The sequence below is a fragment of the Somniosus microcephalus genome, chromosome 4, assembly GCF_052327205.1.
Source record: "Somniosus microcephalus isolate GS21.2 chromosome 4, FLI_Smic_1.0, whole genome shotgun sequence".
In the NCBI taxonomy this organism is placed as follows: Eukaryota; Metazoa; Chordata; class Chondrichthyes; order Squaliformes; family Somniosidae; genus Somniosus; species Somniosus microcephalus.
Genome location: NC_140990.1, coordinates 63,159,862 through 63,185,535, shown reverse-complemented (window position 1 = coordinate 63,185,535; position 25,674 = coordinate 63,159,862). Strand labels below are relative to the sequence as shown.

General features: G+C 52.3%; 1 pseudogene across 1 annotated transcript in view; it reads left to right on the top strand.

Moving 5' to 3' along the window:
• Positions 1 to 5,579, top strand: part of LOC147119051 (uncharacterized) — a 50,951-nt pseudogene extending 45,372 nt beyond the window's left edge. The window contains exon 7 of the transcript XR_015077871.1: positions 5,076 to 5,579. The product of XR_015077871.1 is annotated as an uncharacterized LOC147119051 (transcript). The remainder of the gene's footprint in view (positions 1 to 5,075) is intronic.
• Positions 5,580 to 25,674: the final 20,095 nt, after the last annotated feature.

Here is a 25,674-nt window from a genome sequence, read left to right as displayed (position 1 = left end):
TAGACCGTCATGCCAGATGGAATCGAACGCCTTCTGGAAATCTATAAAGCAGGCAAAAATTTTGCTTTTGTTTTGATGAACATGTTTGTCAATTAGGGACTGTAGGGTGAAGATATGATCTGATGTTGTATATTTTGGTAGGAATCCAATTTGGCTTTTGCTCACGACATTGTGCTCCTCAAGGAAGTTTATAAGTCTTTTGTTTATGATACGACAGAATACCTTCCCCAGGTTACTGTTTACACAGATGCCTCGATAGTTATTTGGGTCAGCTTTGTCTCCACTTTTGTATATGGGCGTTATGAGTCCTTTGTTCCAGATATCAGGGAAGTAACCGACACTCAGAACCAAGTTGAAGAGTTTTAAGATAGCCAATTTCATTTTATTGTCTGTGTGTTTAATCATCTCGCTTAGGATGCCGTCTGCACCGCAAGCTTTTCCTGGTCGCAGGTCCTTGAGTTTTTCAACTAGCTCTTTTTCAGTTATTATGGGGTCTAGCGGGTTTTGGTTATCTTTTATGGCCAATTCGAACTTTTCCAGTTTTTTGCATATTTGGTATTGCCCTGGGCTTAGTGTGTTTTTCTGGTATAATTTTTCAAAATGGTTTTCCCATGTGTCTCCGTTTTGAATGGCCAATTCGTCGTGTTGTTTTTTGTGTAATGTATTCCAGTTGTCCCAGAAACAATTGGAATCAATGGATTCCTCAATGGAGCGGAGTGTATTCTTAATATACTTCTTTTTCTTGGTTCTGAGTGTTTTTTTGTATTGTGTTAGTGCCTGACAATAAGTAAGGCGTAATTCCTCGTTTTCTGGCTGTCTGTGTTTTTGGTTTGATATTTTTCTGAGATTTTTCCTCATGTTCTGGCAATCTGAGTCAAACCATTTTTTGTAGTTTTTTGTTTTGGGTTTATTCTTGCGAACTTTCAAGTTTGACATTGATGCCAAATTATCAAAAATATTATTTAGGTTATTCACTGCCCGGTTTACGCCTTCTTTATTGTGTGTGTATGTATTTTCCAGAAAGGTGTCCAAGAGAGCTTGAGTTGATTGATTGCTAATTGCTTTCTGGTATTTTTCCGTGCTGTTTTTGGCCCATCTGTAGGATTTTATAATGTTGTACAGCTTACTGGGTTGTGTTTCTGTGTTGGTTGTTTCTGTTCTCTCTCTCTCTCCCCCAGTCTCTCTCTCTCTCCCCAGTCACTCTCTCTCTCCCCCAGTCACTCTCTATCTCCCCCAGTCACTCTCTCTCCCCCCCAGTCTCTCTCTCTCCCCCCCAGTCTCTCTCTCTCCCCCCCAGTCTCTCTCTCTCCCCCCAGTCTCTCTCTCCCCAGTCTCTCTCTCTCTCCCCCAGTCTCTCTCTCTCTCCCCCAGTCTCTCTCTCTCTTTCCCCCAGTCTCGCTCTCTCTTTCCCCCAGTCGCTCTCTCTCTTCCCCCAGTCGCTCTCTCTTCCCCCCAGTCGCTCTTTCTCTCTCTTCCAACAACAACATGCCCTCAAAAAACCCTCGGCACCGCCGGGCACTTCAGCAAGTGTTAAATAAATCAGCTTTTTTTTAAACACATTGTTTTAGATTTTTGTCTTTCCCACCTGAGTGTTTAGTGTCACCTGTCTTATTTACAGACGCTCCCTAATGAGTCTCCATTTCTCTTCCATTTACAGACGCTCCCTGACCAGTCACTATTTCTACTCCATTTACGAATGCTCCCTGACCAGTCTCCATTTCTCCTTCATTTACAGATGCTCCCTGAGCCATTTCCATTTTTCCTCCATTTACAGACGCTCCCTGACCAGTCATCATTTCTCCTCCATTTATAGATGCTCTCTGACCAGTCACCAGTTCTCCTCCATTTATAGACGCTCCCTGACCAGTCATCATTTCTCCTCCATTTATAGACGCTCCCTGACCAGTCACCATTTCTCCTTCATTTACAGACGCTCCCTGACTTCCTGTCCGACCCAGAGTTTGGCGCTTTGTTGAGATTTGCTCAGGTTGAAAGGTCAAGCCCCGCCCCTCACACACTCCGATTGGTTGGAGGACCCGCCGCCCACTCGGTCCTCCAGCCCCGCCCCGCTCGCTTCCTATTGGTCCGGAGCTTCCGTCAATCACCCGGGCAGTGTGAGCTGAGCATGCGCGAACCTTGGCAGCAGCCGCTGACACATCAGGTAAGAGAGCTCAGAGAGTGGGTTCATGAACCCCGGGGGGGGACGCGGGCTGCTCACATCCCGAGCTCAGGGAGCGGGTTCATGAACCCCAGGGGGACGCGGGACGCTCACACCCCGAGCTCAGGGAGTGGGTTCATGAACCCCGGGGGGACGCGGGCCGCACACACCCGAGCTCAGGGAGCGGGTTCATGAACCCCAGGGGGACGCGGGACGCTCACGCCCCGAGCTCAGGGAGTGGGTTCATGAACCCCGGGGGGACGTGGGCTGCTCACACCCCGAGCTCAGGGAGCGGGTTCATGAACCCCAGGGGGACGCGGGCTGCTCACACCCCGAGCTCAGGGAGTGGGTTCATGAACCCCGGGGGGACGTGGGCTGCTCACACCCCGAGCTCAGGGAGCGGGTTCATGAACCCCAGGGGGACGCAGGCTGCTCACACCCCGAGCTCAGGGAGTGGGTTCATGAACGCCGGGGGGACGTGGGCTGCTCACACCCCGAGCTCAGGGAGTGGGTTCATGAACGCCGGGGGGACGTGGGCTGCTCACACCCCGAGCTCAGGGAGTGGGTTCATGAACGCCGGGGGGACGTGGGCTGCTCACACCCCGAGCTCAGGGAGCGGGTTCATGAACCCCAGGGGGACGCGGGCTGCTCACACCCCGAGCGCAGGGAGCGGGTTCATGAACCCCGGGGGAGGCTGCGAGATTCTCAGCAGCTCAGCTCTGCTCGGTGCTCTGTGAACGGGCTGCTCCACACCCCGGCTGCTCACGGGGAATGCCGGTGCGGAGGGCCCAGTGCAGAAGGCCCAGGGTGGAAGACCCAGAGGAGAGTGTCCTAGGCCGGAGGCCCAGCACGGAGGACCCCAGGTGGGGGGCCTAGGGCGGAGCGGCTGGTCGACAGAAGCGGAGTCGGATGATGCTGTGGGTGAGCATGTTGTATGGTTTCTAAAGGTGAAGAACGGTCTCCGGCTCGAATGAGTTCCAGCGGCCCCATCTGTGCTCCATCTGGTGGCAGCTGTGAGGCTTTGTTTCGGTGATGGGATCGGGTTTGTGCGCCGCCATTTGGTGGAGGAAAGACAGATTGTTCCTATCTATAGTATGGTGCTTGAACAGCCATAAGATGGGAAAAGAGAACGGGATAAAAGTAAAAAAGGAAAATAAAAGACAAAACAAGGTATATCGGCAAGGAATAACGAATGTCTTGATGGTTGGGTCCTGTGAGTGATAACAGCAAGAAGAAGGAAATTTGAGTAGTCGTTTTCTTCTTTTACGCGATTTGAGAAAGTGGTCGGCTTCTTTTCTGTGGAAAGGTTGAAGACTGTGGATAAGGATTATGAAATTATATGGTTGGATAACATCAAGTGAAGATGAGGAGTTATTAGAGTGCCAATAGGACTGGCATTGAACTGGTATTACTTGTTTTTGAAGAAGTTTCAGGTTCTGGTTAAAAGTAGTTTACTTGACGTCTTAAGTGATTTTTTGATATGGTTGTGGGATTTTGTATATTGTGGTGTTATTTGGTATTAAAGCCTTCCTTAATCAAACGAATGAAAGCTCTAGTGAACGCACACATGCGGATACAAATATATGCACACACGCACGCATGCACAATGGAACTTACGTTCGACCGATTGAAGGGCCCGCTCTCCAGGATGGGGGTCACTCGGTGAGCGTGAGGCCTGCCGGACAGATGAATGAACGCACGCATGCACACAGGTAGACAAATGATACTCACGCTTACACAATGGAACTTACGTTCGACCGAATGAAGGGCCCTCGCTCCCCAGGTGAAAGTCGGCTTGGTGAGCGTGAAGCCTGCCGGACAGATGAACGAACACATAGGCATGCACGCAGATAGTAACGGCACACATGTACGCAGTCATGCACATGGAACTTACGCTTGAGCGAACGAATGGAGGAATGAATGACTAAATGATTGAACAATGCCAGTTGGACTGGCGTATACGGATTCTTGGTTTATTAAATAGTTGCAGTTTGTACTGTAAACATTATTGATTTACCTGTAAAATTTATTGTTGTATTTATATTGTTGACCATAATTGGTCAATGAATGTAATGGATTTACTATGTAACTGTTGAGTTGTATAAGTACTGTTGTACTTGAATGTTAAAATTTTTTAAAAAGGACAACAGGTTATACCAAGCAAAAATGAAGAGTTACTAGATTGCCAGTAGGACTGGTATGTATTGTTTTTTACTATGGGTACCTGTATTGTTGATATTGGTTTTGTCTGGAAAAATTTATTATTGTTTTTGTACTATTAATCCTAAAGCTGTTTCTTCTAAGACTTAGCCTTATTGTGGTTAATGAATGTAATGGATTTATCATGCAATTGATGAATTGTAACAAGTACTACCAGATTTAAATAAAAGATTAATGAACCGCAGGGGGACGCGGGCTGCACACACCCCGAGTGCGGCCCCAGCCCCCATTATTAAAACACTCAACATTATCCGCTTCCCCACAACTACCCGCCGAAAAATCCAAATTTCTATCCTGACATTTGTAAACTCCTTTTACAGGGTATTAGAAGGGGAGGATTTACAGACGAGAAACTCAAACCAAACATAACGTCAAGATCTGACAGAGTCACTCCATTTTTCAGATTTCAAACATCAGTGTGACTGGAAAAGCACCGAGACACACACACCCGAGTGAGATTGTTCCAGTGTACTGACTGTGGAAAGAGCTTTAACCAGTTACACAGCCTGAAAAACATCGCACCATTCACAGTGGAGAGAAACTGTACGCGTGTTTTGTGTGTGGACGAGGCTTCAACTGATCATCCAAACTGAAGAGACACAAGGACACCCGCACCTTGGAGAAACTGTGGAAATGTGAAGACTGTGGGAAGGGATTCAATTACCCGCACCAGCTGGAAATTCATCGATGCAGTCACACCGGGGAGAGGCCATTCACCTGCTCCGTATGTGGGAAGGGATTCACTCAGTCATCCCACTTGCTGATACACCAGCGAGTTCACACTGGGGAGAGGCCGTTCATCTGTCCCGTTTGTGGGAAGGGATTCACTCAGTCATCCAACCTTTTAAAACACCACCGAGTTCACACTGGGGAGAGGACGTTCACTTGCTCCATATGTGAGAAGGGATTCACTCTGGTAGGCAAGCTGCTGAGACATCAATGAGTGCACACTGGGGAGAGGCCGTTCATCTGCTCTGTGTGTGGGAAGGGATTCACTCAGTCATCCAACCTGCTGGCACACCAACGAGTTCACAAGTGACAGCAGGGGTTGGATTCTGCTGTTATTGCTGCTGTTAATCACATCCAGGACTGAACCACATTCATTCTGACAGTTGTTTCTGCTGATGTCAGTAATTCCTGTAATTGAGCTGAAGTTTAATATTGTGGATATATGTCAAATAAATCAGCTTTGTTTTAAATACATTGTTGTAGATTTTTATCTTTCCCACCTGCGTGTTTAGCATCACCTGGCTGAAGCTCAGAAAGGACAATCTGGGGGAGGATCGTACAGCGGGAACTGAACTTTAGTCTGGACACAGTCATTCAGGGCCACACTGAGAGGGGTAAACAGCACTTTGGTCTCTATCGTCTTCTCGGGTGAATTTCCCATGTGTCCAGAATCATTTTCTGCAACAATATGTCCTAGAACCAACAAGGGGGCAGGCCATATTAGATTTAGTAATGAGCCAGATTTAGTCAACAGCCTCACGGTGCGTGAACATTTATCTAACAATGATCATAACATGATTGAGTTTCACGTTATGTTTGAAAGGGAGAAACGCAAAACAGCTACTAAGATTCTAGTGTTAGATAAGGGCAATTTCAATGGGATGAGACAGAGACTGTCCACAGTAAACTGGGAAAATCTGTTAATGGGTAAAATGGCTGAAGATCAGCAGGAGGTGTTCAAAAACATAGAAACATAGAAGATAGGAGCAGGAGTAGGCCATTCGGCCCTCGAGCCTGCTCCGCCATTCAATGAGATCATGGCTGATCATCCAAATTCAGTACCCGGTCCCTGCCTTCTCTCCATATCCCTTGATCCCTTTAGCCTTAAGAAATATATCTAACTCCTTCTTGAATATATTTAATGAATTGCCCTCTACTGCTTTCTTTGGTAGAGAATTCCACAGGTTCACCACTCTCTGGGTGAAGAAATTCCTCCTCATCTCTGTCCTAAATGGCCTACCCCTTATCCTTAGACTGTGACCCCTGGTTCTGGACTCCCCGACCATCGGGAACATCCTTCCAGCATCTCGTCTGTCTAGTCCTGTTAGAATTTTATAAGTTTCAATGAGATCCCCTCTCATTCTTCTAAACTCCAGTGAGTACAAGCCCAATCGACCCAATCTCTCCTCATACATCATTCCTGCCATCCCAGGTATCAGTCTGGTGAATCTTCGCTGCACTCCTTCCATGGCAAGAACGTCCTTCCTCAGATAAGGCAACCAAAACTGCACACAATACTCAAGATGTGGTTTCACCAAGGCCCTGTACAACTGCAGCAAGACATCCTTGTTCCTGTACTCAAACCCTCTCGCTATGAAGGCCAACATATCATTTGCCTTCTTAACTGCCTGCTGCACCTGCATGCTTACTTTCAGCGACTGGTGCACAAGGACGCCCAGGTCTCGTTGCACTTCCCCTTCTCCCAATCTATTGCCATTCAGATAATAATCTGCCTTCCTGTTTTTGACACCAAAGTGGAAAACCTCACATTTATACACATTATATTGCATCTGCCATGCTTCTGCCCAATCACCCAACCTGTCCAAATCATACTGGAGTTTCTCGGCATCCTCCTCACAGCACACACACCCACCCAGCTTTGTGTCGTCTGCAAACTTGGAGATATTACATCTAGTTCCCTCGTCCAGATCATTAATATATATTGTGAATAGCTGGGGTCCAATGACCGATACTTGCGGTACCCCACTAGTCACTGCCTGCCACTTGGAAAAAGAGCCGTTTATTCCAACTCTTTGCTTTCTGTCTGCCAACCAGTTCTCTATCCAAGTCAATACCTTGCCCCCAATCCCATGTGCCTTAATTTTACACGCTAATCTCTTATGCAGGACCTTATCAAAAGCCTTTTGAAAATTCAAATACACCACCTCCACTGGTTGTCCCTTATCTATTTTACCAGTTACATCCTCAAAAAATTCCAGTAGATTAGTCAAGCATGATTTACCTTTTGTAAATCCATGTTGACTTTGTCCGATCCGGTCACTTTTTTCCAAGTGCTCTGCTGTTACATCCTTTATAATGGACTCTAGCATTTTCCCCACTACCGATGTCAGGCTTACCGGTCTGTAATTCCCCGTTTTCTCTCTACCACCTTTTTTGAATAGTGGGGTAACATTAGCTACCCGCCAATCCATGGATACTGTTCCAGGGTCTATCGAATTTTGGAAGATGACCAGCAATGCATCTACTATCTCTAGGGCCACTTCCTTAAGTACCCTAGGATGTAGATTATCAGGCCCTGGGGATTTATCGGCCCTCAATCCCATCAATTTCCCTAACACCATTTCTGTTGAGTCTGTGGTTACAAGTGCAGTTATTATGAATAACACGACACAGACAACAGAGAGTAACTAAACAGGTCTTTAGTGATTGAGGGTCAGAACGGGAACTGAGATACATATTACTCCACAGGGTTTATATACCGGTGTGGTCACTACCGGTACTACAATGTACAGGAGCTGTTAAAAAGTAGTCCTTCACCTTAAGGTATCCTCTTAAGGTAGTACAGGTTACATACACTACAATTCCTCCCCTTTTAGCTTAACAGTGGACACCCCATTAATACAGTACATGAATATATATACATATATACAATTTACACACAATGAATATTCAAAGGTTCAGTCTCTGAGGAGGCTTCCGGATCAGTGCTGGATAACGCCTTTCAGGGATCTCTTGTTCCCATTGCTGGGGTGACTCATTCAATTGATCTTCTATGGATTCAACATCATCTAATACAACCGAGTCCGAGGTAGATGCTATAGGCTCAATAAATTCTTCAACTGGTGTCTCTGCCAGAGACATGGGGTTGACCCTTGTTCTTGATCCCACAAGTTGGTCAGCATGACGTCATATTACGTTCTCCCCAGTGTCTACCGTGTACATCAAAGGCCCCTGCCATGCACAAATTGTTCCAGGTTGCCATTTATCATTTCTATAGTCCCTGGCCAACACTGGTTGTCCTATTTCAAAACTCCGAGTGGCCTTTTCATTTATGTGTTGGAATTGCTTGTGTTCAACTTCCCGTCTCACATTGGGTTTTAACAAATCCAACCGGGACCGCAACCTTCTGTTATAGAACATGATGGCAGGGCTTTGATTTGTCACTGCATGCGTGGCGTTTCAATATGCCATTAGGAAATTGTCCACCTTGTGTTGTAGTGGAATATGATCTTCACACATGGCCTTTATTGCCTTTTTGAATGTTTGTACAAATCTCTCGGCCAACCCATTTGTAGCCGGATGGTATGGGGCAGATGTATAGTGTTTCACCCCATTCTTTTTCATGAATTTCTGGAATTCTTCTGACACGAACTGTGGCCCGTTGTCTGAACAAATTTGTTCGGGCAATCCATCCCTCGCAAATATAGTTCTCAAGACTGCAATCGTCTTCTCAGTGGTAGTGGTCGACATCTTGATCACTTCTGGCCATTTAGAGTGTGCGTCTACTGCTATGAAAAACATGGAATCCATGAATGGACCTGCAAAGTCAATATGCACGCATTGCCATGGAGCTGAAGGCCATTCCCACGGATGCAGCGGTGCAATTGGAGGTGCATTCTGAACTTTTTGACACCCTGAGCAGCTTTTTGTCAGATCCTCTATTTGTTTGTCTATACCTGGCCACCACACATAAGCCCTAGCAAGGCTTTTCATCTTGACTCCCCCCAGATGACCTTCATGCAATTCTTTTAAGACTCTCTCCCGTAATTTCGGAGGAATAACCACCCTTGTTCCATACATCAGTGTTCCTTGACATACAGACAGCTGTTCTCGTCAGGCTGAGAATGCTGGTAACAGTGGTTCGCCATGTGCTGGCCATCCCTTCACCGTCAAATCGTAGACCCGAGACAGTGTCGGGTCATTTCGGGTCTCTCTCTCAATACCCGCATTGGTGACTGACAAGCATTCGATGATGGTCGAGTGAAATATCTCGACAGGATCAACTGCCGGTGCCTCTTCCGCTGTAGGTAGTGGCAGGCGCGACAGCCCATCAGCATTACCATGTTGCTTTGTACCTTTGAACTCAATATCGTATTGATGTGCCCCTAGGAAAAGGGACCATCTCTGAAGCCTCTGCGCCATCATTACCAGAACACCCTTCTTAGGATTGAATATGGAAACCAATGGTTGATGATCTGTCAGCAGTGTAAACTGTTGTCTATGCAGGTAGTGGTTAAATTTCTTCACTCCCGACACGAGGCTGAGGGCCTCCCTATCTATCTGAGCATAGTTGCACTCAGCGGAGGTCAATGATCTGGATGCAAAAGCGACTGGCCTTTCCGAGCCATCTGGAAACCTATGTGAGAGCACCGCCCCGATACCATAGGGAGATGCATCACAAGCCAACCGAATAGATAGCGTTGGGTTAAAGTGAGCCAACACTTCCTTAGACGTGATCAATGCCTTGCTCTTCTGAAAAGCCTGCTTACAGTCATCGCTCCACTTCCATGGTATTCCCGTTTGCAAGAGGGTGTTTAGTGGGTGTAACACTGTAGATAAATTTGGTAAAAACTTGTGGTAGTAGTTAACCAGCCCGAGGAACGACCTCAACTGTGACACATTTTCCGGTGCTGGAGCCTTGACTACTGCCTCAATCTTGTCAGGGGACTTATGTAACACCTCCTTGTCAATAACGTGGCTGCAGTACGAAATTTGCTTCTGAAAAAACTCGCATTTCTGGTGATTAGCTCTTAGCCCATATTCTTTAAATCTGATGAGCACCTGTTCCAAATTCGCGAGGTGATCACTATCGTTATCTCCTGTAACCAGGATGTCATCCAAGTAACACTGTGTCCCTGGAATTCCCTGCAAGACCTGTTCCATGGCCCGTTGCCAAATAGCCGGAGCTGATGCCACTCCAAAAACCAGCCTATTATACTGATATAAGCCCTTATGCATGTTAATCATGAGATACTGTCTCGACACTTCATCAACTCTGCAGGTACGCCTGCGCCAGGTCTATCTTGGTGAAGTGCTTGCCGCCAGATAACGAAGCGAAGATATCTTCAATCCACGGAAGCGGATATTGCACTGTGTGAAGAACTGGATTAACAGTGACTTTGAAATCACCACAGATGCGAACCATCCTAGGTTCACCAGGCGTGTTGCTCAATGATCGCTGCATGACAGGAACAATGGGTGTAGCCCACTCGCTCCAGTCCACTTTGGACAGTACTCCTGAACGTTCTAACCCTTCCAGCTCTGCTTCCACAGCAGGTCGTATCGCATAAGGCACCGGTCTGGCTTTGAAAGATTTTGGGCTTGCATTTTCTTCAACCTTGATGGTTGCAGTAATTCCTTTCAGTGTCCCAAGTCCCTGTTGGAACACCTCCTTAGCATCGTCTAAGATTTTGGACAGTCGTCCAGGTTTGACGTCGTCCTCCTTACTGGCATCCACAGTCAGTGCTCGTATGGAATGCCAATCCAGTTGTATTTTCCGGATCCATTCACGTCCTAGTAGTGGCGGACCTCCATCAGGTAACACATATAAGTCCATTTCCTGACTTTCTTTACCATTGTAGACCACGTTTACTTTTATTTTTCCTTTGGGGTATACTTTTTGCCCCATGTATGTTTTCAATACAATCTTCATATCCCTCAGGGGAATGTGCGAGAATAACCTTTTGTAGTCTCGCTTATTTATGACCGTTAAGGCCGATCCTGTGTCCAATTCCATCTTCACTTGGACTCCTGCTATCTTGAGCATGACCCAGATAGTTTGGTGGTTGTGGTAAACCACTGTTATTGTATCCTACTGTTATCGTTATTGCATATTGTTACCTCTGGTTGGCGCTGTGTACCAATGCATGCCTCAGCTGGCTCCGCCCACATGACCAAGTATAAAGGTGGGTGTTTCGGCAACCCACTTCCTTTTGGAACCAGTTAGCCACGAGAGGCATGCTCTGTTCTTTAGTTAATAAAAACCTCTTCATTACTTTCCTAATTCATCGCCTTTTATGGAGTAATTGATAAGCGTATCAATTTTATTAACTAAAAGTAAAATGTCGACACCTGAACAGCAACAACAGCAGGCGTTGCTGCGAGCCCTCAGACCAGCATGCCTGGACCTCGACCCTCAAGCAGCGGGTTCATCGACCAATTTCGAACACTGGCTGAGCTGCTTTGCATCCTTCCTAGAAGCCTCCGCCGTGACATCGGAGGAGAACAAACTAAAAGTTTTGACCGCCCAGGTGAGCCCTCAAGTATATACACTCATCCGGGATGCTACTACGTACACGGCGGCCCTCGAACTACTAAAAGGGCAATACACGTGCCCAGTGAACACGATTTACGCCAGACACCTCTTGGGATCCCGCAGGCAGCAACTGGGGGAATCGGAAGAGGCATTTTTACGGGTGTTACAGACACTCTGCAGGGACTGCGACTGTAAGGAGGTAACGGCTGCGGGGCACGCGGAGGGACTTACCTGTGATACCTTCGTTAGGGGCCTCCAGTCCGACTACTCCCGGCAGAGACTGCTCGAAAGCAAGGAGCTCGACCTGAAGACGGCCGTAGCCCTTGCGCTCTCGTTAGATGCGGCCCACCGAAACCTCGAAGCATACTCACGTAATGGTGCCGCGCCATGGCCATCACGACCTTGGGACATGGGACCACCGCCCCCGGTACCAACTGCTGCAGCGATGTCCCGAAATCAACCGGGACCGCCGCCCCCGGTACCAACTGCAGTGATGCCCCGTAACCAGGCCCAAAAATGCTATTTCTGTGGCCAGTTAAAACACCCTAGAGCGCGCTGCCTGGCTAAGACCGCTACCTGCTCGGGCTGCGGGAAGAAAGGCCATTACGCCAATGCCTGCAGGGGGAAACCCACGAACGCCAGCAGCGCCGCGTGCGAACCGTGGGGGCAGCCATCTTATCCGCCATTTTGTGCACCTCCGGCCGCGTGGGGACCTGAGTCATGGCCGCCGCCATTTTGTCCGCCGCACTCAACCGCCATTTTGTTTCCGGACTCGACCACCGTCTCGTCGGACGACCATATCGACTCACTAAGCCATACACTGGCCTTCATTACGCTGGATCAAGCCCTGCCTCATCATCTGTCCAGGTCCATGATGGACATCACGGTAAACGGCCGCGCCACCACTTGCCTATTTGACAGCGGGAGCACAGAGAGTTTTATTCACCCCGACATGGTGCGTAGCCACTCCCTCACGGTCCTGCCAACGCACCATCAGATTTCTATGGTGTCTAAGTCCCATTCAATGGACGTCGGCGGCTACTGTGTGGTGACCCTTTCGGTTAGGGGCACAGAATATAAAAATTTTAAACTTCTTGTCCTGCCCCGTCTTTGCGCTGCCGTGCTGCTAGGGTTGGATTTTCAGTGCCACCTTAAAAGTGTCACATTAGCATACGGTGGACCCCTCCCCCCACTCACAGTCTGCAACCAACACCTTTTAAATCGCCCGCCGCACACCACTTGCAGCCTTTCCACACTCAAAGTCCCCCCCTGCCCCATGTTCGCTAACCTCACCCGCGACTGTAAAACCATCGCTACCAAGAGCAGGCGGTACAGCGCCGGGGACAGAGCTTTTATTAGCTCTGAGGTGGAGCGGCTCCTGAAGGAGGGCATTATCGAAGGGAGCACCAGCCCCTGGCGAGCCCAGGTTGTAGTCGTTAAAACCACCGATAAACGCCGCCTGGTCATTGACTACAGCCAAACCATAAACCGGTACACTCAGCTGGATGCATACCCCCTTCCTCACATACCTGATATGGTCAATCAGATTGCGCAATACAGAGTATTCTCCACCATTGACCTTAAGTCAGCATACCACCAACTCCCCATCCGCCATGAGGACCGCCAGTATACTGCCTTCGAGGCGAACGGCCGCCTCTACCATTTCCTTAGGGTTCCCTTCGGCGTCACCAACGGGGTTTCGGTCTTCCAAAGGGAGATGGACCGGATGGTTGACCAGAACGCGCTGCAGGCCACCTTTCCCTCCCTGGATAACGTCACCATCTGCGGCCACGACCAGCAGGGCCATGACGTTAATCTAGAAAAATTCCTCCGTACGGCCCAGTGGCTGAACCTAACGTACAATAAGGAGAAATGTATGTTTCGCACCAAACGCCTTGCCATTCTCGGCTGCGTAGTGGAGAACGGAGTCATCGGGCCCGACCCCGACAGAATGCGCCCCCTTATGGAGCGAGCTGCCCGCGGCCAACTGAATTTCTAGGCCTGGGACTGTACATGGGGATTCTAACCCTGGGACTGTACTTGGGGATTCTAACCCTGGGACTGTACATGGGGATTCTAACCCTGGGACTGTACATGGGGATTCTAACCCTGTGACTGTACATGGGGATTCTAACCCTGGGACTGTACATGGGGATTCTAACCCTGGGACTGTACATGGGGATTCTAACCCTGGGACTGTACATGGGGATTCTAACCCTGGGACTGTACATGGGGATTCTAACCCTGGGACTGCACCTGGGGATTCTAACCCTGGGACTGTACATGTGGATTATAACCCTGGGACTGTACATGGGGATTCTAACCCTGGGACTGTACATGGGGATTCTAACCCTGGGAATGTACATGGGGATTCTAACCCTGGGACTGTACATGGGGATTCTAACCCTGGGACAGTAAATGGGGATTATAACCCTGGGACTGTACATGGGGATTCTAACCCTGGGACTGTACATGGGGATTCTAACCCTGGGACTTTACATGTGGATTCTATCCCTGGGACTGTACATGGTGATTCTAACCCTGGGACTGCACATGGGGATTCTAACCCTGGGACTGTTCATGGGAATTCTAACCCTGGGACTGTACATGGGGATTCTAACCCTGGGACTTTACATGGGGATTCTAACCCTGGGACTGTACATGGGAATACCAACCCTGGGACTTTTCATGGGAATTCTAACCCTGGGACTGTACATGGGGATTCTAACCCTGGGACTATACATGGGGAATCCAACCCTGGGACTGTACATGGGGATTCTAACCCTGGGACTGTACATGGGGATTCTAACCCTGGGACTGTACATGGGGATTCTAAACCTGGGACTGTACATGGCAATTCTAAACCTGGGACTGTACATGGGGATTCTAACCCTGGGATTGTACATGGGGATTCTAACTCTGGGACTGTACATGGGGATTCTAACTCTGGGGCCTAGAAATTCAGTGGGCCTTGCACCCACTTAGCGCCTAAAGAGGTCTTTTGCGCCGGCGGGGTTGCAGCGCTGAAATTGAGTGCAGCGGTATTGGCGGCGGTAGCCGTTAGCGCTGCGCCGGGACCGATGACGTCATCGGTGTGCTCGATGGCCCGTAACGCCCCGAAACCGCGCCGATCCCCATATTTATTTGCGCCCGCCTCCTCCGAAGCGGGCGCAAACAGCGAACAGAAAACGGGGCCATCCTGTTGCCATAGTGGGGCGCTTTAAATCTGAAGGTGCGGCCGGCCGCTTTTTCGGCGGCTGCCTCCCCGCACCTCCTTCCCCGGCCGCCTCCACCCACCCCCGCGGCATTGCCGGCTGGTTTCCGTGGAGCCCGGCACTTCTCCGTTGTGCCGGGCTCTTTTGCCGGCACTCGCGATCAGGTCTCCGGCCGTTGCAGGCACCTCCCCCTTAAGAGAAGGGGGAGGCCTGCAGTACCGCAGCCTGCTGCACCACATCGGGTGGCGCTGCGGCAACTAGCGCGCCGATATTCTGTTGCAGCGCCCCAAACGGAGGCGGGCACACCCTGGTATAGCGCCCGCTTCCAAAATGGGGTGCAGAAGACGAATATCCGGCGTGCGCTAATGCCTCTCCGCCGAGCGCTAACTTTTGGGCGCGAGCGAGCTGCCCGCGGCCAAGTGAATTTCTAGGCCTGGGACTGTACATGGGGATTCTAACCCTGGGACTGTACATGGGGACTCTAACCCTGGGACTGTACATGGGGATTCTAACTCTGGGATTGTACTTGGGGATTCTAACCCTGGGATTGTACATGGGGATTCTAACCCTGGGACTGTACATGGGGATTCTAACCCTAGGATTGTACATATGGATTCTAACCCTGTGACTGTACATGGGGATTCTAACCCTGGGACTGTACATGGGGATTCTAACCCTGGGACTGTACATGGGGATTCTAACCCTGGGACTGTACATGGGGATTCTAACCCAGGGACTGTACATGGGGATTCTAACCCTGGGACTGTACATGGGGATTCTAACCCTGGGACTGTACATGGGGATTCTAACCCTGGGACTGTACATGGGGATTCTAACCCTGGGACTGTACATGTGGATTCTAACCCTGGGACTGTACATGGGGATTCTAACCCTGGGACTGTACATGTGGATTCTAACCCTGGGAATGTACATGGGGATTCTAACCCTGGGACTGTACATGGGGGTTCTAACCCTGGGACAGTAAATGGGGATTCTAACCCTGGGACTTTACATGGGGATTCTATCCCTGGGACTGTACATGGTGATTCTAACCCTGGGACTGCACATGGGGATTCCAACCCTGGGACTGTTCATGGGAATTCTAACCCTGGGACTGTACATGGGGATTCTAACCCTGGGACTTTACATGGGGATTCTAACCCTGGGACTGTACATGGCGATTCTAACCCTGGGACTGTACATGGGAATACCAACCCTGGGACTGTTCATGGGAATTCTAACCCTGGGACCGTACATGGGGATTCTAACCCTGGGACTATACATGGGGAATCCAACCCTGGGACTGTACATGGGGATTCTAACCCTGGGACTGTACATGGGGACTCTAACCCTGGGACTGTACATGGGGATTCTAACCCTGGGACTGTACATGGCGATTCTAACCCTGGGACTGTACATGGGGATTCTAACCCTGGGATTGTACATGGGGATTATAACCCTGGGACTGTACATGGGGATTCTAACTCTGGGGCCTAGAAATTCAGTGGGCCTTGCACCCACTTAGCGCCTAAAGAGGTCTTTTGCGCCGGCGGGGTGGTAGCGCTGAAATTGAGTGCAGTGGTATTGGCGGCGGTAGCCGTTAGCGCTGCGCCGGGACCGATGACGTCATCGGTGTGCTCGATGGCCCGTAACGCCCCGAAACCGCACCGATCCCCATATTTATTTGCGCCTGCCTCCTCCGAAGCGGGCGCAAACAGCGAACAGAAAACGGGGCCATCCTGCTGCCATAGTGGGGCGCTTTAAAGCTGAAGGTGCGGCCGGCCGCTTTTTCGGCGGCCGCCTCCCCGCACCTCCTTCCCCGGCCTCCTCCATCCCCCCCCTGCGGCATTGCCGGCTGGTTGCCGTGGAGCCCGGCACTTCTCCGTTGTGCCAGGCTCTTTTGCCGGCACTCGCGATCGGGTCTCCGGCCGTTGCAGGCACCTCCCCCTTAAGAGAAGGGGGAGGCCTGCAGTACCGCAGCCTGCTGCACCACATCGGGTGGCGCTGCGGCAACTAGCGCGCCGATATTCAGTTGCAGCGCCCCAAACGGAGGCGGGCACACCCTGGTATAGCGCCCGCTTCCGAATTGGGGCGCAGAAGACGAATATACGGCGTGCGCTAATGCCTCACCGCCGAGCGCTAACTTTTGGGTGCGAGCGAGCTGCCCGCGGCCAAGTGAATTTCTAGGCCTGGGACTGTACATGGGGATTCTAACCCTGGGACTGTACATGGGGATTCTAACCCTGGGATTGTACATGGGGATTCTAACCCTGGGACTCTACATGGGAATTCTAACCCTGGGACTGTACATGGGGATTCTAACCCTGGGATTGTACTTGGGGATTCAAACCCTGGGACTGTACATGGGGATTCTAACCCTGGGACTGTACATGGGGATTCTAACGCTGGGATTGTACATGGGGATTCTAACCCTGGGACTGTACATGGGGATTCTAACCCTGGGACTGTACATGGGGATTCTAACGCTGGGATTGTACATGGGGATTCTAACCCTGGGACTGTACATGGGGATTCTAACCCTGGGGCTGTACATGGGGATTCTAACCCTGTGACTGTACATGGGGATTCTAACCCTGGGTTGTACATGGGGATTCTAACCCTGGCACTGTACATGGGGATTCTAACCCTGGGACTGTACATGGGGATTCTAACCCTGGGACTGTACATGGGGATTCTAACCCTGGGACTGTACATGGGGATTCTAACCCTGGGACTGTACATGGGGATTCCAACCCTGGGACTGTACATGGGGATTCTAACCCTGGGACTGTACATGTGGATTCTAACCCTGGGACTGTACATGGGGATTCTACCCCTGGGACTGTACATGGGGATTCTAACCCTGGGAATTTACATGGGTATTCTAACCCTGGGACTGTACATGGGGATTCTAACCCTGGGAATGTACATGGGGATTCTAACCCTGGGACTGTACATGGGGATTCTAACCCGGGACAGTAAATGGGGATTATAACCCTGGGACTGTACATGGGGATTCTAACCCTGGGAATGTACATGGGGATTCAAACCCTGGGACTGTACATGGGGATTCTAACCCTGGGACTGTACATGGGGATTCTAACGCTGGGATTGTACATGGGGATTCTAACCCTGGGACTGTACATGGGGATTCTAACCCTGGGACTGTACATGGGGATTCTAACGCTGGGATTGTACATGGGGATTCTAACCCTGGGACTGTACATGGGGATTCTAACCCTGTGACTGTACATGGGGATTCTAACCCTGGGTTGTACATGGGGATTCTAACCCTGGGACTGTACATGGGGATTCTAACCCTGGGACTGTACATGGGGATTCTAACCCTGGGACTGTACATGGGGATTCTAACCATGGGACTGTACATGGGGATTCTAACCCTGGGACTGTACATGGGGATTCTAACCCTGGGACTGTACATGGGGATTCTAACCCTGGGACTGTACATGTGGATTCTAACCCTGGGACTGTACATGGGGCTTCTACCCCTGGGACTGTACATGGGGATTCTAACCCTGGGAATTTACATGGGGATTCTAACCCTGGGACTGTACATGGGGATTCTAACCCTGGGAATTGACATGGGGATTCTAACCCTGGGACTGTACATGGGGATTCTAACCCTGGGACAGTAAATGGGGATTATAACCCTGGGACTGTACATGGGGATTCTAACCCTGGGAATGTACATGGGGATTCTAACCCTGGGATTGTACATGGGGATTCTAACCCTGGGACAGTAAATGGGGATTATAACCCTGGGACTGTACATGGGGATTCTAACCCTGGGACTGGACATGGGGATTCTAACCCTGGGACTTTACATGGGGATTCTATCCCTGGGACTGTACATGCTGATTCTAACCCTGGGACTGCACATGGGGATTCTAACCCTGGGACTGTTCAAGGGAATTCTAACCCTGGGATTGTACATGGGGATTCTAACCCTGGGACTTTACATGGGGATTCTAACCCTGGGACTGTACATGGCGATTCTAACCCTGGGACTGTACATGGGAATACCAACCCTGGGACTGTTCATGGGAATTCTAACCCTGGGACTGTACATGGGGATTCTAACCCTGGGACTATACATGGGGAATCCAACCCTGTGACTGTACATGGGGATTCTAACCCTGGGACTGTACATGGGGTTTCTGACCCTGGGACTGTACATGGGGATTCTAACCCTGGGACTGTACATGGCGATTCTAACCCTGGGACTGTACATGGGGATTCTAACCCTGGGATTGTACATGGGGATTCTAACCCTGGGACTGTACATGGGGATTCTAACTCTGGGGCCTAGAAATTCAGTGGGCCTTGCACCCACTTAGCGCCTAAAGAGGTCTTTTGCGCCGACGGGGTGGTAGCGCTGAAATTGAGTGCAGCGGTATTGGCGGCGGTAGCCGTTAGCGCTGCGGCGGGACCGATGACGTCATCGGTGTGCTCGATGGCCCGTAACGCTCCGAAACCGCGCCAATCCCCATATTTATTCGCGCCCGCCTCCTCCGAAGCGGGCGCAAACAGCGAACAAATAACGGGGCCGTCCTGCTGCCATAGTGGGGCGCTTTAAAGCTGAAGGTGCGGCCGGCCGCTTTTTCGGCGGACGCCTCCCCGCACCTCCTTCCCCGCCCTCCTCCACCCACCCCCCGCGGCATTGCCGACTGGTTGCCGTGGAGCCCGGCACTTCTCCGTTGTGCCGGGCTCTTTTGCCGGCACTCGCGATTGGGTCTCCGGCCGTTGCAGGCACCTCCCCCTTAAGAGAAGGGGGAGGCCTGCAGTACCGCATCCTGCTGCACCACATCGGGTGGTACTGCGGCAACTAGCGCGCCGATATTCAGTTGCAGCGCCCCAAACAGAGGCGGGCACACCCTGGTATAGCGCCCGCTTCCGAATTGGGGCGCAGAAGACGAATATACGGCGTGCGCTAATGCCTCACCGCCGAGCGCTAACTTTTGGGCGCGAGCGAGCTGCCCGCGGCCAAGTGAATTTCTAGGCCTGGGACTGTACATGGGGATTCTAACCCTGGGACTGTACATGGGGATTCTAACCCTGGGACTGTACATGGGGATTCTAACCCTGGGACTGTACATGGGGATTCTAACCCTGGGACTGTACATTGGGATTCTAACCCTGGGATTGTACATGGGGATTCTAACCCTGGGACTGTACATGGGGATTCTAACCCTGGGACTGTACATGGGGATTCTAACTCTGGGGCCCAGAAATTTAGTGGGCCTTGCACCCACTTAGCGCCTAAAGAGGTCTTTTGCGCCGGCGGGGTGTTAGCGCTGAAATTGAGTGCAGCGGTATTGGCGGCGGTAGCCGTTAGCGCTGCGCCGGGACCGATGACGTCATCGGTGTGCTCGATGTCCCGTAACGCCCCGAAACCGCGCCGATCCCCATATTTATTAGCGCCCGCCTCCTCCGAAGCGGGCGCAAACAGCGAACAGAAAACGGGGCCGTCCTGCTGCCATAGTGGGGCGCTTTAAAGCTGAAGGTGCGGCCGGCCGCATTTTCGGCGGCCGCCTTCCCGCACCTCCTTCCCCGGCCTCCTCCACCCTCCCCCCCCGCGGCATTGCCGGCTGGTTGCCGTGGAGCCCGGCACTTCTCCGTTGTGCCGGGCTCTTTTGCCGGCACTCACGATCGGGTCTCCGGCCGTTGCAGGCACCTCCCCCTTAAGAGAAGGGGGAGGCCTGCAGTACCGCAGCCTGCTGCACCACATCGGGTGGCGCTGCGGCAACTAGCGCGCCGATATTCAGTTGCAGCGCCCCAAACGGAGGCGGGCACACCCTGGTATAGTGCCCGCTTCCGAATTGGGGCGCAGAAGACGAATATACGGCGTGCGCTAATGCCTCACCGCCGAGCGCTAACTTTTGGGCGCGAGCGAGCTGCCCGCGGCCAAGTGAATTTCTAGGCCTGGGACTGTACATGGGGATTCTAACCCTGGGACAGTACATGGGGATTCTAACCCTGGGATTGTACTTGGGGATTCTAACCCTGGGATTGTACATGGGGATTCTAACCCTGGGACTGCACATGGGGATTCTAACCCTGGGACTGCACATGGGGATTCTAACCCTGTGACTGTACATGGGGATTCTAACCCTGGGACTGTACATGGGGATTCTAACCCTGGGACTGTACATGGGGATTCTAACCCTGGGACTGTACATGGGGATTCTAACCCTGGGACTGTACATGGGGATTCTAACCCTGGGACTGTATATGGGGATTATAACCCTGGGACTGTACATGTGGATTCTAACCCTGGGACTGTACATGGGGATTCTAACCCTGGGACTGTACATGGGGATTCTAACCCTGGGACTGTACATGGGGATTCTAACCCTGGGACTGTACATGGGGATTCTAACTCTGGGGCCCAGAAATTTAGTGGGCCTTGCACCCACTTAGCGCCTAAAGAGGTCTTTTGCGCCGGCGGGGTGTTAGCGCTGAAATTGAGTGCAGCGGTATTGGCGGCGGTAGCCGTTAGCGCTGCGCCGGGACCGATGACGTCATCGGTGTGCTCGATGGCCCGTAACGCCCCGAAACCGCGCCGATCCCCATATTTATTAGCGCCCGCCTCCTCCGAAGCGGGCGCAAACAGCGAACAGAAAACGGGGCCGTCCTGCTGCCATAGTGGGGCGCTTTAAAGCTGAAGGTGCGGCCGGCCGCATTTTCGGCGGCCGCCTTCCCGCACCTCCTTCCCCGGCCTCCTCCACCCTCCCCCCCGCGGCATTGCCGGCTGGTTGCCGTGGAGCCCGGCACTTCTCCGTTGTGCCGGGCTCTTTTGCCGGCACTCGCGATCGGGTCTCCGGCCGTTGCAGGCACCTCCCCCTTAAGAGAAGGGGGAGGCCTGCAGTACCGCAGCCTGCTGCACCACATCGGGTGGCGCTGCGGCAACTAGCGCGCCGATATTCAGTTGCAGCGCCCCAAACGGAGGCGGGCACACCCTGGTATAGTGCCCGCTTCCGAATTGGGGCGCAGAAGACGAATATACGGCGTGCGCTAATGCCTCACCGCCGAGCGCTAACTTTTGGGCGCGAGCGAGCTGCCCGCGGCCAAGTGAATTTCTAGGCCTGGGACTGTACATGGGGATTCTAACCCTGGGACAGTACATGGGGATTCTAACCCTGGGATTGTACTTGGGGATTCTAACCCTGGGATTGTACATGGGGATTCTAACCCTGGGACTGTACATGGGGATTCTAACCCTGGGACTGCACATGGGTATTCTAACCCTGTGACTGTACATGGGGATTCTAACCCTGGGACTGTACATGGGGATTCTAACCCTGGGACTGTACATGGGGATTCTAACCCTGGGACTGTACATGGGGATTCTAACCCTGGGACTGTACATGGGGATTCTAACCCTGGGACTGTATATGGGGATTATAACCCTGGGACTGTACATGTGGATTCTAACCCTGGGACTGTACATGGGGATTCTAACCCTGGGACTGTACATGGGGATTCTAACCCTGGGAATGTACATGGGGATTCTAACCCTGGGACTGTACATGGGTATTCTAACACTGGGACAGTAAATGGGGATTATAACCCTGGGACTGTACATGGGGATTCTAACCCTGGGACTGGACATGGGGATTCTAACCCTGGGACTTTACATGGGGATTCTATCCCTGGGACTGTACATGCTGATTCTAACCCTGGGACTGCACATGGGGATTCTAACCCTGGGACTGTTCAAGGGAATTCTAACCCTGGGACTGTACATGGGGATTCTAACCCTGGGACTTTACATGGGGATTCTAACCCTGGGACTGTACATGGCGATTCTAACCCTGGGACTGTACATGGGAATACCAACCCTGGGACTGTTCATGGGAATTCTAACCCTGGGACTGTACATGGGGATTCTAACCCTGGGACTATACATGGGGAATCCAACCCTGTGACTGTACATGGGGATTCTAACCCTGGGACTGTACATGGGGTTTCTGACCCTGGGACTGTACATGGGGATTCTAACCCTGGGACTGTACATGGCGATTCTAACCCTGGGACTGTACATGGGGATTCTAACCCTGGGGTTGTACATGGGGATTCTAACCCTGGGACTGTACATGGGGATTCTAACTCTGGGGCCTAGAAATTCAGTGGGCCTTGCACCCACTTAGCGCCTAAAGAGGTCTTTTGCGCCGACGGGGTGGTAGCGCTGAAATTGAGTGCAGCGGTATTGGCGGCGGTAGCCGTTAGCGCTGCGGCGGGACCGATGACGTCATCGGTGTGCTCGATGGCCCGTAACGCTCCGAAACCGCGCCAATCCCCATATTTATTCGCGCCCGCCTCCTCCGAAGCGGGCGCAAACAGCGAACAAATAACGGGGCCGTCCTGCTGCCATAGTGGGGCGCTTTAAAGCTGAAGGTGCGGCCGGCCGCTTTTTCGGCGGACGCCTCCCCGCACCTCCTTCCCCGCCCTCCTCCACCCACCCCCCGCGGCATTGCCGACTGGTTGCCGTGGAGCCCGGCACTTCTCCGTTGTGCCGGGCTCTTTTGCCGGCACTCGCGATTGGGTCTCCGGCCGTTGCAGGCACCTCCCCCTTAAGAGAAGGGGGAGGCCTGCAGTACCGCATCCTGCTGCACCACATCGGGTGGTACTGCGGCAACTAGCGCGCCGATATTCAGTTGCAGCGCCCCAAACAGAGGCGGGCACACCCTGGTATAGCGCCCGCTTCCGAATTGGGGCGCAGAAGACGAATATACGGCGTGCGCTAATGCCTCACCGCCGAGCGCTAACTTTTGGGCGCGAGCGAGCTGCCCGCGGCCAAGTGAATTTCTAGGCCTGGGACTGTACATGGGGATTCTAACCCTGGGACTGTACATGGGGATTCTAACCCTGGGACTGTACATGGGGATTCTAACCCTGGGACTGTACATGGGGATTCTAACCCTGGGACTGTACATTGGGATTCTAACCCTGGGATTGTACATGGGGATTCTAACCCTGGGACTGTACATGGGGATTCTAACCCTGGGACTGTACATGGGGATTCTAACTCTGGGGCCCAGAAATTTAGTGGGCCTTGCACCCACTTAGCGCCTAAAGAGGTCTTTTGCGCCGGCGGGGTGTTAGCGCTGAAATTGAGTGCAGCGGTATTGGCGGCGGTAGCCGTTAGCGCTGCGCCGGGACCGATGACGTCATCGGTGTGCTCGATGTCCCGTAACGCCCCGAAACCGCGCCGATCCCCATATTTATTAGCGCCCGCCTCCTCCGAAGCGGGCGCAAACAGCGAACAGAAAACGGGGCCGTCCTGCTGCCATAGTGGGGCGCTTTAAAGCTGAAGGTGCGGCCGGCCGCATTTTCGGCGGCCGCCTTCCCGCACCTCCTTCCCCGGCCTCCTCCACCCTCCCCCCCGCGGCATTGCCGGCTGGTTGCCGTGGAGCCCGGCACTTCTCCGTTGTGCCGGGCTCTTTTGCCGGCACTCACGATCGGGTCTCCGGCCGTTGCAGGCACCTCCCCCTTAAGAGAAGGGGGAGGCCTGCAGTACCGCAGCCTGCTGCACCACATCGGGTGGCGCTGCGGCAACTAGCGCGCCGATATTCAGTTGCAGCGCCCCAAACGGAGGCGGGCACACCCTGGTATAGTGCCCGCTTCCGAATTGGGGCGCAGAAGACGAATATACGGCGTGCGCTAATGCCTCACCGCCGAGCGCTAACTTTTGGGCGCGAGCGAGCTGCCCGCGGCCAAGTGAATTTCTAGGCCTGGGACTGTACATGGGGATTCTAACCCTGGGACAGTACATGGGGATTCTAACCCTGGGATTGTACTTGGGGATTCTAACCCTGGGATTGTACATGGGGATTCTAACCCTGGGACTGCACATGGGGATTCTAACCCTGGGACTGCACATGGGGATTCTAACCCTGTGACTGTACATGGGGATTCTAACCCTGGGACTGTACATGGGGATTCTAACCCTGGGACTGTACATGGGGATTCTAACCCTGGGACTGTACATGGGGATTCTAACCCTGGGACTGTACATGGGGATTCTAACCCTGGGACTGTATATGGGGATTATAACCCTGGGACTGTACATGTGGATTCTAACCCTGGGACTGTACATGGGGATTCTAACCCTGGGACTGTACATGGGGATTCTAACCCTGGGACTGTACATGGGGATTCTAACCCTGGGACTGTACATGGGGATTCTAACTCTGGGGCCCAGAAATTTAGTGGGCCTTGCACCCACTTAGCGCCTAAAGAGGTCTTTTGCGCCGGCGGGGTGTTAGCGCTGAAATTGAGTGCAGCGGTATTGGCGGCGGTAGCCGTTAGCGCTGCGCCGGGACCGATGACGTCATCGGTGTGCTCGATGGCCCGTAACGCCCCGAAACCGCGCCGATCCCCATATTTATTAGCGCCCGCCTCCTCCGAAGCGGGCGCAAACAGCGAACAGAAAACGGGGCCGTCCTGCTGCCATAGTGGGGCGCTTTAAAGCTGAAGGTGCGGCCGGCCGCATTTTCGGCGGCCGCCTTCCCGCACCTCCTTCCCCGGCCTCCTCCACCCTCCCCCCCGCGGCATTGCCGGCTGGTTGCCGTGGAGCCCGGCACTTCTCCGTTGTGCCGGGCTCTTTTGCCGGCACTCGCGATCGGGTCTCCGGCCGTTGCAGGCACCTCCCCCTTAAGAGAAGGGGGAGGCCTGCAGTACCGCAGCCTGCTGCACCACATCGGGTGGCGCTGCGGCAACTAGCGCGCCGATATTCAGTTGCAGCGCCCCAAACGGAGGCGGGCACACCCTGGTATAGTGCCCGCTTCCGAATTGGGGCGCAGAAGACGAATATACGGCGTGCGCTAATGCCT